Here is a 13,127-nt window from a genome sequence, read left to right on the forward strand (position 1 = left end):
GTGGTTATTGTTGGAGAGATAGACACATAGATCAATGGAACAGAATAAAGAACCCAGAAATAGAACCACATAAAAACATCCAACTGTTTTTTGACAGAGGTGCAGTCAATTCAGTGGAAGAAGGATAGCCTTTTCAACAAATAATGCTATAACAATTGGACAACCATAGGCAAGTAAATGAACTTTGACCTAAACCTCACATCCTACACAAAAATTAATTCAATGTGGATCACAGGTTTAAATGTAAAATGCAAAACTAAAACTTTTAGGAAAAAAATAGGAGAAAATCTTCATATCCTCAAGCTAGGCAGAAGATTTTCAGATTTGACAACAAAAACATGACCTATGGAAAAAAATTAATAAATTACCCACATCAAAATCAAAAGCTTGGGGCATCCCTGGTGGCGCAGTGGTTGAGAGTCCGCCTGCCGATGCAGGGGACGCAGGTTCGTGCCCCGGTCCGGGAAGATCCCACATGCTGCGGAGCGGCTAGGCCCGTGAGCCATGGCTGCTGAGCCTGCGCGTCCGGAGCCTGTGCTCCGCAACGGGAGAGGCCACAACAGTGAGAGGCCCACGTACTGCCAAAAAAAAAAAGCTTTTGCTCTGTGAAAGACACTGGATGAAAAAAACAAGCCATAAGGCTTCCCTGGTGATGCATTGGTTAAGAATCTGCCTGCTAATGCAGGGGACACAGGTTCGAGCCCTGGTCCGGGAAGATCCCACATGCCGCGGAGCAGCTAAGCCCATGCACCACAACTACTGAACCTGCGCTCTAGAGCCTGTGAGCCACAACTACTGAGCCCACGTGTCACAGCTACTGAAGCCTGCGTGCCTAGAGCCCGTGCTCCACAACAAGAGAAGCCACCACAGTGAGAAGCCCGCGCACCGCAATGAAGAGTAGCCCCTGCTCACCGCAACTAGAGAAAGCCCGCGTGCAGCAGCGAAGACCCAGTGCAGCCATAAATTAGTTAATTAATTAATTAATTTTAAAAAAAGAAAAAAACAAGATAAGCTATATACTGGGAGAAAATATTTGGAAAAAATATTTCTGACAGAGGACTTGCATCTAGAATATAAAAAGAATTCTCAAAACTCAACATTAAAGAAATAAACAATCCAATTAGAAAATGAACAAAATACATGAAGAGACATTTTATCGAAGAGGATATAAGTATGGCAGATAACCACATGAAAGATGTTCAGCATTAAAAGCCATTAAAAAAATGAAAACCACAATGAGAACATTGTATTCACAAGGTTTCATTGAGTTGGTCAATTTTTTAAACTGGTGAAAAATTGGAAATAACCTAAAATAAACTATTGTAAACATCTTCATTAAAAAAAAAACAAAACCCACAATCAGAGGCAATTCCTTGGTGGTCCAGTGGGTAGGACTCCACCCTTCCACTGCCGAGGGCCCCGGTTCAATCCCTGGTCAGGGAACTGAGATCCCACAAGCCATGAGGCATAGCCAAAAAAAAAACCACCCCACAGTGAGAATGAGATATCACTACACACCTATCAAATGGCTAAAATTTAAAATAGTGATAACACCAAATGCTAGAGAGAATGCAGAGAAATTGGATCATGCATACATTGCTGATAAGAAGGCACAGCCAGTATGGAAAATAGTTTGGCACTTACTATACTTAACGCAGCAATTGTATTCCTGGGCATTTATCCCAGAGAAATGAAAACTGATGTTCATACAAACACCTGTATACCAATGTTTATAGCACCTGTACAGCAGCAATATTTAGCTTCATTCATAATAGCCCCAACTGGAAACAACCCAAGTATTTCTCAATAGGTGAATGGTTAAACACACTGTGCTACATACATATCATGGAGTATGCAATAAGAAGAAACAAACTATTGATACAACTTGGATGAATCTGAGGAAGTTTTGCTGAGTGGAAAAAAAATCTTAGAAATGTACATGCTGCACGATTCCATTTATGTAACATTTGAAAATAAAAATTTTAGACCAAAAATAGATACAGACCTACTGAAGCTTCAGCTTTCTCTGACTTCTACTTGACCCTCTTTTCAAAGGTTCATTAGATTAGGTCAGACTCACCCACTCTCAAGGGGAGGGGATTATACAGGATATGCACATCAATATAGTAGGAATCTTAGGAGCCATATTAGAATTTTCTCTGCCACTGGCTATATTTGGAGTGGGGCTAGCAGGGTTAGGTTGTTTCTCTAACCCCAGGGAATTTGAGCTCTAGGCTCTAGTCAGTACAATTTCAATTTGATAATGCCTGCTAACACTGCCAAGTTACAGATCACATACAATTGTAAAATATTTTATTTGGGTTCTAGTAAATATAATTTACTGACTTGTTTTAAGTTCAGGTTGTTTTCATACTGACATACCTTATTATATTCCAAATCTGATTGAACTTCAAGCTTTGTTTCTTATAGTTGAAAACTGATTAATATTTTTAAGATTCTTAGTGAAAACCTTGACTTATATTGCTGGCGTTTTTCCCATTTGGAAAGAGGGCTCTGTGCGTATAAACGGGCTTTTGTGCTGGAGATAGCTTTGCTGTTGCCAATTCTGACTTCCAGTTTTTTTTTTCCTCCCATTGCCCTGTTGCTCCCCACCCTCTGAAAGTCACTGAAATGGTCATTTCCTTCTGGAGGGATCTCTTCCCCACACTTACATTTTTAAATACTTTTTTCAAGTTTAAGACTCAAAGAGATGATTTTCTACCTGATTTTTTTGGTCCTCTTTACCTGGACTGGATCACTCACTTGAATAAGATCCACTTATGAAAGCTGCATTCAGGAGCACTTTCGAAAATAAATGATAGCATGCTCACCATTTAGTTTGCCAGGCTTCCCTTGAAAAAACAGGTAAGTTCTGTTGAAAATATGTCTTTTTGCTCATTGTTACAAATAGCTGCAGTATTCATGAACAATGTGACTGGACCCTTGGCATCATGTATTCTTGGTGTCTTCTCAAAAGAACCTGATCAATGCTGGTTCTTTCTATACTTGGGACTGTATCTGGGTGTGTGCTGTGTGGCAGGCTGAGCTTGCATCTTCCTGGGCAGATGTGGGTATGTTCTCAACAGAGGGGGCTGCACCTTTCTGTATTGCTTTATATTCCTCAGAGCCTTAGTCTTTCTAGGTGTAGTTAGCTTTTAAATACACACTTAGAGACCATATAGATTTAGTTAAAATGTGGAGACTTATTTAAGGAAGAGAATAGGAAAATGTCTAAATGGTTCAGTGTAGGTCATGCAGTTAAATTTCAGTACAGCTTTCAATGCAGACAAAAGCCTTTTTTGTCTTTGATTCTCATTTTTTAAAGCAAAATAACTGAGGCAATTTAATTCTCTACTCAGAAATTCGTGTAAATATTAGTGTTTTAAAAATGGTAATGGTAAACTCAAGTTCTTTCACTCTGAACTGACCCCAGGATTCTTTTCCATAATTAGGAACAGATCAAAACCTACAACTGCTAACTGAGGGAGTTTGCAACTAACTATAAAAATCTTTGTAGATTCAGTTTAAAATTGTAAAAAACCACCCAGACTGAAAAGGCCTGTGTGTCAGAGGGTGGTGGGTGTGTTGGGTCAGTTGTGCCTGGTTTCTGGTTGGTTGCTCTTGTGGGTGAGTGCCCCTCGCTCAGCCTCTGCTTTCAAAACGTGATTCTAGATGTTCCCCCGAGTCAGCAGGACTCACCTGGCTTCAGCCATGGTTATAGTTTGGGAGGGTAGGTATTCAAAATAGAGAATGCACAGGTAGACATTGTGTGTGAGGTGGGAAGATGGGTGGTGGCGCTGGGATTCTGGCTTGTTACAAGCTCTGCAACAGAGGTGGTTATTGTAATGTGGAGCTAATATTAAAGTCCTCTCCATGCTGGGTGTTTCATTTGCTCGTTTATGTGAGAGGCTAGTGTTCACAAGTAAAGGCAACACAGAATTTATATTGAGAACTGGGCATTCATTTAGATGTCAGAGTTATGTTTATGGATGCTAATAGGATTGCGTTACTAAGCAAAGGATGTATGAAACTTTTGTTTGTTTTCACTCAGATGTACTTTTTCTAGTAACAGCTTTATTGAGATATAAGTCACATACCATACAATTCACCCATTTAAAGTGTACAATTTAGTGATTTTTAATATATTCACAGAATATTTTAGAATGTTTTCATCACCCCCAAAATAAACCCCATACCCAGATGCAGTCCCTTCTCATTTCTTCCTTCCTCTAGCCCCTGGCAACCACCAGTCTACTTTCTTTCTCTATGGATTTGCCTATTTGGGGCATTTTATATAAATTGAATCATGTAATAGGTGGTCCTTTGTGACTGGCTTCTTTGACCTAGCATAGTGTTTTCAAGGTGCAACCATATGTAGTATGTTTCAGTACTTCATTCCTTTTTAAGACTGAATAATAGTCTATTGTATGGATAAACCACATTTTGTTTATCCATTCATCTGTTAATGGATACTTGGGTTGTTTTCACTCTTTAGCTGTTCTGCATAGTCAGATATACTTCTAAAGTTTATATTTATTTTATGATAATAATGTATACACATAGCTTCTGGTATTAGGTGTCTGTACCTTAAGGATTTTAAAAATTATAAAGCCACGAAATACATTTAGAACTAAACTTAAAGTATAAATCTGGAGTTCCCTGGCAGTCCAGGGGTTAAGACTCTACGCTTCCAACACAGGGGGTGCAGGTTCGATCCCTGGTCGGGGAACTAAGATCCTGCATGCCTCACGGTGCAGCCAAAAAAGATAAATAAAGTATAAATCTGTCTCAGTTTCAGATGGCATTTAAATTTCCTGTACAACCTCATGGTTTTCATCATGATCATTATTTATTATTCCTTCTTCTTAAAAGTCTCCTCTCTTCTACTTTTCAGCTGTGGCTTTGACTGTTTCTTCTCAGTTCAGTGCCATTGTCCCCTTGGGTTTCCTCTGGGCCCTTTTCCCTGGATAGTCCCATCCACACCATCTATGAACACCACCTATGGCTGGGATGGGCAAATCTTTCTCTAGTAGAACTCTCTCCTGTGATCTCCATAGCTAGGACCCACTAGACTTCCTTTAACATTCACTCACTTAGCTGACTTTCTGACACAGAGAGGCAGCCATGAGGGGACAGCAGGAGCCATGCCAGATACTGGGAGGTGCCCCCGTGCTCGTGGACACCCTGGGAGGAGAAGGGAGTGCCCTGTGGTGCCTGAGTCTGTACGAGCTGGGGCAACACCAGAGCTGAGCCCTAAGAAACATGAGTTCAGTGTTCTGGGTGGGGAAGGGGCATGTCCAGTCACTTTCCAGAACTACTAGGAGTTTAGCTGAGCTGAAGTGCCTGTTCTGTGAGCAAGGAGCTGGAGAGCAGGGCAGACCAAAGCTGTCATGAAGAGACTGGGGCTTCAGCTGAGGAATTTACACTGTAGCCTGAAAACTGCTGGGAGTTATTGAAATGCTTTAAGCCAAGAAGTGGCCAAGATCAGTGTTTTAGAAAGATGCCTCTGGCAGCAGTTACGAAAATGGATTGGAAGGACCAGGGCTGGGTTGGGGAGTCTTATTTTGAAACCCAGGGGAGAGGTCCCTCTGATGACCCTTCGGCATATCCCATAGCAGCTTCTTTTCCTCGTCTGTGCCTCTGCAGTCATAGACGTGTCTGGTTTTTCACTCTACAAAGATTTCCTTAAGGGCAAGAGCTTTTTTATATTTCTGTGTCATAGCATAGTGTTAATCAACTGTAGACACTCCATAAATGTGCACTAGATGAACGCATAGTTGTAGATGAGAGCTTTATTCTCGGTATCAGAACTTTGGGTTTTTTGGCAACTTTTGTAACATTTATATAGGTAATGGCAGCTTTTTTCTGATATTGTCAGCATGATTGTTGACCAGTGCTGAAGAGCCAGCAGGGGTTAGAGACCAAGAATTTATTGTCCCAGTCTACATAGTGTGGTGTTAGAAGATTGAATTGTTCTAGGTTGGAATCTTGTCAAACTCTCAAGAGTTGAGAAGTAGAAGAAAAGGGAAGGATGAGGACACAAACATCCCTAATTTTACAAAGAGGGTAGTTAAGGAATACTGGCTATATTGAAATACTTAATGAAATGATAGGGAGTCTGGGATTTGCTTCAAAATAATATGATCACGGGGAAATGGGTAGAGTATGGATGGATAAAATAAGATTGGCCGTGAGCTGTAATTATTAAAGCTGGGTGATAAACACATGGGGTTCATTATACTATTCTCTCTACTTGTTAAAAAGTTTAATATTTTCCACAATAAAAAAATTTTTTTAGGGATAATACACATGATTGAACAAGAAATAAAGGTCCAAATATATTATTTAACCTCCCAAAACTAGCTGCAAGAATATGCCTCAGCTGGGCCTGCAGCCTAGGCCAGCTGGGACATATCTCAGAACTGACATTCTGTTCTCCTTTGCAGGAAGCACACAGCACTGTACTAGAGTTTTACCAGTTATTAGCCACTGTCGGGCAGTTTTAGAACAATCAGAGGGCAGGAGAAAAACCTCCTCTCCCTCAGCCCAGCATACTTCACCCTGGTGAAAATGGCAAAGGGAGCTTCCCTGAAAGCTACTGACTTCTCCTCCCCACCCCACAAGCAGGGGTGCATCAGAGGCCTGAGGGCTCCTCCCCATGGGCCTGTGAGGTTTGTGAAGCTGCTTTCCAGTGGGCATGGCTATATTGTCTTCTGCTCCTACAGCCTTTTGTGGGTGCAAGGCACATCCCCTCCCTGAATCCAAGGGTATTATATCCAGTTCCTGTCTGTTTTGGCATCTTTCCATCACCATCACCCTCAGGATAACAACATAGAAATTATAAATTATAACAGAGTCAGTAAAAATAGTGATATAATTCTACTGGGGGATTGGGGGGTGGGGGCTGATGGCCTAAATCTCCTTCTAATCTAGTAGGAAGTTAGTAAGTGATGCCTAAAATAACTAGATCAAGAAGTAACAAAAAACAAAATGAAACAAAACAAAAGCCAACTTATTAGTGATAAAAAGGTAACCCCCCAGAAGAACTGAACAGAAATCTAATTAAAGGTGAGGGCCTCTGGAGAGAAGCCTTAAGAAGAAGAAGAGAGACTTCCCTGTTGGTACAGTAGTTAAGAATCTGCCTGCCACTGCAGGGGACACGGGTTTGAGCCCTGGTCCGGGAAGATCCCACATGCCGCGGAGCAGCTAAGCTCGTGCTCCACGACTACTGATCCTGCACTCTAGAGCCCGTGAGCCACACTACTGAGCCCACATGCCACAACTATTGAAGCCCGCGCGCCTAGAGCCCATGCTCCTCAACAAGAGAAGCCACCATAATGAGAAGCTCGCTCACTGCAACGAAGAGTAGCCCTTACTCACCACAACTAGAGAAAGCCTGTGCGCAGCAACGAAGACCCAACGCAGCCATAAATAAATTAATTAAAAAGAAAAAGAGGGGCTTCCCTGCTGGCGCAGTGGTTGGGAGTCCGCCTGCCGATGCAGGGGACACGGGTTTGTGCCCCGGTCCGGGAGGATCCCACATTGCTGCGGAGCGGCTGGGCCCGTGAGCCATGGCTGCTGGGCCTGCGCGTCCGGAGCCTGTGCTCCACAACGGGAGAGGCCACAACAGTGAGAGGCCTGCGTACCGCAAAAAAAAAAAAGAAAGAAAAAGAGGAGGGGGTGGGGAGGAATCATTGATTGTTGATATTTCAACCAGGTATATGTAGTTCTTAATGGTTTTTAAATTATTGATGAACATGATAGAATGAAATAGGGATTCTGGAGAGTGGTGAAAATGAATGGCTGGAAGGAAATTTGAGGAAGAGAGCCCAGAGGTTGACAGTGGACAGATGGTGAGTGTTAGCTTACATGTCAGGAATGAGCGGGTTGGTAGTGTTACCCAGTCTTGAGGCTCTGACCAGAGCTTGGGTATATAGTTTCTGTGCCTGCACAAACCAGCATTAGGTGGGTGGTGTGTGAGGCTAGGTGATGGTCACTGGGATCCAGTCCAGGGCCTATGATCTCAACATAGAGTTCCATATAGAACTTAGGTTTAGAAAAAAAAAAAAGAAAGTGGTTTTGTGTCACGGCAAAACTCACGGCAGTGGCAGCACTAGACTCAAGTTAGGATATGCTCAGCCAGTAGTCATAGAATCTTCCATCCTTGCCACAGCTGAGGCCTAGACTGGAAAGCTATTTGTAAACAGGCCTAAGTTCTTATGGGAGGAATCAGTCCTCTCCTGGCCTTGCAGTGTTCAGAGTTACGTGGCAAGATTGGCAAGGAGCCAGGAGCCAGAGGGCAGCCATGACCACTTATAAGCCCTCTCTGGTCCTAATGTCAGGTCTTTGGCATCTGCAGAGCCTGGGCTCTTGGGGAGAGTTGAGGAGCAGATGGGCCATAGTCGGGAAGGGCTCCCTGGCCAGGTGGAGCTGAGCCCTGGCGGAGCTGCTGGCCTCAGGGGGCCAAGGGAGCAGCCCACAGAGGTTCTGCCATGTGCATATAGACCTTGGGTTTTCTTAAAGCCTGACGAGTGCTGCCTTGAAGCTAGAAAACTTCACCTCACAGGGCAGCCAGCTATCCTTTCCCATCCTCTCTCTGACTTAAATGCTTGTAACAGTGAAGATAGTTCTTGGTGGAGAAGATAAAGGCAAATTAGAGGTTCTCCTTTTTCAAACCTTCTATATTAAACAGTGATCTTTCCCTATTCATTCATTCATTCATTTGTAACTGCTTTGTGGATTGTACGTATAGATGCAAAACACCAGTGTTAAAAAAAATTGTTTTGTGGCAGTTGAGTATGATAAGTGTCATACTCACTTATTTTTACAGTAAGCTTGGGCTCAGCCTATACCCACCATAGTTGATGAAATTTGTTCTCAGCCTGTATCCACAGAGCCCCGTCCCCTTCCCTCAGAGACATGCAGAAACCTCAGGGCTTAACTGAGTCCAGAGATTTTCATTCACTGACTGCTACTCCTGGTGCCCTGGCCCATGGCCATGAGGTTTGAAGGCAGCTGTCCTCACTCCCATATGTGACAGGCTTGGGTGCAGAATAATCGCTGGTGCTTCAGAGCCTCACCAAGGCTCCTTATTTCTCTGTACTTTCAAAACTCTAAAACATCCTCTACATTTCCTTCATTTCCTTCCATTTCCTGGTTTTGAGGTTTGGGCCAGGCCATCTTCCTCTACCCCCACTTCCTCACCCCACACCCACCCCTGGGGAAGATCCGCTGCCGGGCGTCTGGGAGTCCCCGTGAGTCCGAGCTGGAGCCGAGTCCGAAAGGGAGCGGGGGCGCTAGCGGGAACCAGGCTGGGCGCAGTGGGCGCCGCCCGCCATGAACCACAAGCCCCTGCTGCAGGAGCAGCCTCCCGCCTACAACCTGTAGGGTGGCATGGGCTACTTTTTGCGTAGCCCACACCGCTACGGCGCCCTCCCAGCCGCCGCCCTACCCCTACCTCCTCACAGGGCTACCCACCCACCACCCCAGGGTCTGCAACATCCACAGTCGGAATGTCACCCGGCACCCTGCCACTTCCATCGTTGTCGTTGGAGGCTGCCCTGTCTGCAGGCTCGGGGTTCTGGAGGACTCCTTCACCTTCCTGGGCATCTTCTTGTCCATGGTTTTGATCCCCTTTGGGTTCATCTGCTGTTTTGCCTTGAGGAAGCGAAGATGCCCCATCTGTGGAGCAAACTTTATTTAAAGGAAACAACACACCTGGCTTTCCCACACCCAGTTATATTTTCCTAATTACACCCACCCCAGTACCCAGGACGTAAGGCAAGGCTTCCCATCCTGTGTAAGGTAGCAAGAACCAAACCAGAAGGAACCAGATCACAATGCACTGAGCTGATCTCCCTGTGCTATGCGGCTGCTTCCCACTAGCTGTCTATTTTACGTTTGGTAGTGTATATATGTCCATGCCACTCTCTCACTTTGTCACAGCTTACTCTTCCCCCTCCGCATATCCTCAAGTCCATTCTCTAGTAGGTCTGTGTCTTTATTCCTGTCTTACCCCTAGGCTCTTCATGACATTTTTTTTTTCTTAGATTCCATATATATGTGTTAGCATACGGTATTTGTCTTTGTCTTTCTGACTTACTTCACTCTGTATGACAGACTCTAGGTCCATCCACCTCATTACAAATAGCTCAATTTCGTTGCTTTTTATGGCTGAGTAATATAACATTGTATATATGTGCCACATCTTTTTTATCCATTCATCCGATGGTGGACACTTAGGTTGTTTCCATCTCCTGGCTATTGTAAATAGAGGTGCAATGAACATTTTGGTACATGACTCTTTTTGAATTATGGTTTTCTCAGGGTATATGCCCAGTAGTGGGATTGCTGGGTCATATGGTAGTTCTATTTGTAGTTTTTTAAGAAACATCCATACTGTTCTCCACAGTGGCTGTATCAATTTACATTCCCACCAACAGTGCAAGAGGGTTCCCTTTTCTCCACACCCTCTCCATCATTTACTGTTTCTAGATTTTTTGATGATGGCCATTCTGACTGGTGTGAGACGATATCTCATTGTATGTTTGATTTGCATTTCTCTAATGATTAATGATGTTGAGCATTCTTTCATGTGTTTGTTGACAGTCTGTATATCTTCTTTGGAGAAATGTCGATTAAGGTCTTCTGCCCACTTTTGGATTGGGTTGTTTGTTTTTTTTTGTTATTGAGCTGCATGAGCTGCTTGTAAGTTTAGGAGATTAATCCTTTGTCAGTTGCTTCATTCGCAAATATTTTCTTCCATTCTGAGGGTTGTCTTTTGGTCTTGTTTATGGTTTCCTTTGCTGTGCAAAAGCTTTGAAGTTTCATTAGGTCCCATTTGTTTATTTTTGTTTTTATTTCCATTTCTCTGGAAGGTGGGTCAAAAAGGATCTTGCTGTGATTTATGTCATAGAGTGTTCTGCCTATGTTTTCCTCTAAGAGTTTGATAGTTTCTGGCCTTACATTTAGGTCTTTAATCCATTTTGAGCTTATTTTTGTGTATGGTGTTTGGGAGTGTTCTAATTTCATTCTTTTACATGTAGCTGCCCAGTTTTCCCAGCACCACTTATTGAAGAGGCTGTCCTTTCTCCACTGTACATTCCTGCCTCCTTTATCAAAGATAAGGTAACCATATGTGCATGGGTTTATCTCTGGGCTTTCTGTCCTGTTCCATTGATCTGTATTTCTGTTTTTGTGCCAGTACCATACTGTCTTGATTACTGTAGCTTTGTAGTATACTCTGAAGTCAGGGAGCCTGATTCCTCCAGCTCCGTTTTTTTGTTCTCAAGATTGCTTTGGCTATTCGGGGTCTTTTGTGTTTCCATACAGATTGTGAAATTTTTTGTTCTAGTTTTGTGAAAAATGCCACTGGTAGTTTGAAAGGGATTGCATTGAACCTGTAGACTGCTTTGGGTAGTAGAGTCATTTTCACAATGTTGATTCTTCCAATCCAAGAACATGGTATATTTCTCCATCTATTTGTATCATCTTTAATTTCTTTCATCAGTGTCTTATAATTTTCTGCATACAGGTCTTTTGTCTCCTTAGGTAGGTTTATTCCTAGATATTTTATTCTTTTTGTTGCAGTGGTAAATGGTAGTGTTTTCTTGATTTCACTTTCAGATTTTTCATCATTAGTATATAGGAATGCCAGAGATTTCTGTGCATTAAATTTGTATCCTGCTACTTTACCAAATTCATTGATTAGCTCTAGTAGTTTTGTAGTAGCATCTTTAGGATTCTCTATGTATAGTATCATGTCATCTGCAAACAGTGACAGCTTTACTTCTTCTTTTCCGATTTGGATTCCTTTTATTTCCTTTTCTTCTCTGATTGCTGTGGCTAAAATTTCCAAAACTATGTTGAATAAGAGTGGTGAGAGTGGGCAGCCTTGTCTTTTTCCTGATCTTAGTGGAAACACTTTCAGTTTTTCAGCATTGAGGACAATGTTGGCTGTGGGTTTGTCATATATGGCCTTTATTATATTGAGGAAAGTTCTTCTATGCCTACTTTCTGCAGGGTTTTTATCATAAATGGGTGTTGAATTTTGTCGAAAGCATTCTCTGCATCTATTGAGATGGTCATATGGTTTTTCTCCTTCAATTTGTTGATATGGTGTTGATTGATTTGCGTATATTGAAGAATCTTTGCATTCCTGGAATAAACCCCACTTGATCATGGTGTATGATCCTTTTAATGGGCTGTTGGATTCTGTTTGCTAGTATTTTGTTGAGGATTTTTGCATCTATGTTCATCAGTGATATTGGCCTATAGTTTTCTTTCTTTGTGACATCCTTGTCTGGTTTTGGTATCAGGGTGATGGTCGCCTCATAGAATGAGTTTGGGAGTGTTCCTCCCTCTGCTATATTTTGGAAGAGTTTGAGAAGGATAGGTGTTAGCTCTTCTCTAAATGTTTGATAGAATTCGCCTGTGAAGCCATCTGGTCCTGGGCTTTTGTTTTTTGGAAGATTTTTAATCACAGTTTCAATTTCAGTGCTTGTGATTGGTCTGTTCATATTTTCTATTTCTTCCTAATTCAGTCTTGGCAGGTTGTGCATTTCTAAGAATTTGTCCATTTCTTCCAGGTTGTCCATTTTGTTGGCATGGAGTTGCTTGTAGTAATCTCTCATGATCTTTTTGTATTTCTGCAGTGTCAGTTGTTACTTCTCCTTTTTCATTTCTAATTCTATTGATTTGAGTCTTCTCCCTTTTTTTCTTGATGAGTCTGGCTAATGGTTTATCAATTTTGTTTATCTTCTCAAAGAACCAGCTTTTAGTTTTATTGATCTTTGCTATCATTTCCTTCATTTCTTCTTCATTTATTTCTGATCTGATCTTTATGATTTCTTTCCTTCTGCTAACTTTGGGGGTTTTTTCTTCTTCTTTCTCTAATTGCTTTAGGTGCAAGGTTAGTTTGTTTATTCGAGATGTTTCCTGTTTCTTAAGGTAGGATTGTATTGCTATAAACTTCCTTCTTAGAACTGCTTTTGCTGCATCCCATAGGTTTTGGGTTTTCATGTCTCCATTGTCATTTGTTTCTAGGTATTTTTTTATTTCCTCTTTGATTTCTTCAGTGATCACTTCGTTATTAAGTAGTGTATTGTTTAGCCTCCACGTGTTTGTAT

At 42.2% G+C, this 13,127-nt stretch overlaps 1 protein-coding gene and 1 pseudogene across 3 annotated transcripts in view; both read left to right on the forward strand.

The window, feature by feature from the left end:
• The window catches only part of ATRN (attractin), a 174,862-nt gene that overhangs the window by 123,377 nt on the left and 38,358 nt on the right, over positions 1-13,127 (forward strand). The gene's annotated exons all lie outside the window — the stretch shown is intronic.
• LOC114894175 lies at positions 9,092-9,957 on the forward strand (annotated as a pseudogene).

Source organism: Monodon monoceros, unplaced genomic scaffold (genome assembly GCF_005190385.1).
Source record: "Monodon monoceros isolate NGI ecotype Baffin Bay Population unplaced genomic scaffold, NGI_Narwhal_1 Super_Scaffold_13, whole genome shotgun sequence".
NCBI classification, from domain to species: domain Eukaryota; kingdom Metazoa; phylum Chordata; class Mammalia; order Artiodactyla; family Monodontidae; genus Monodon; species Monodon monoceros.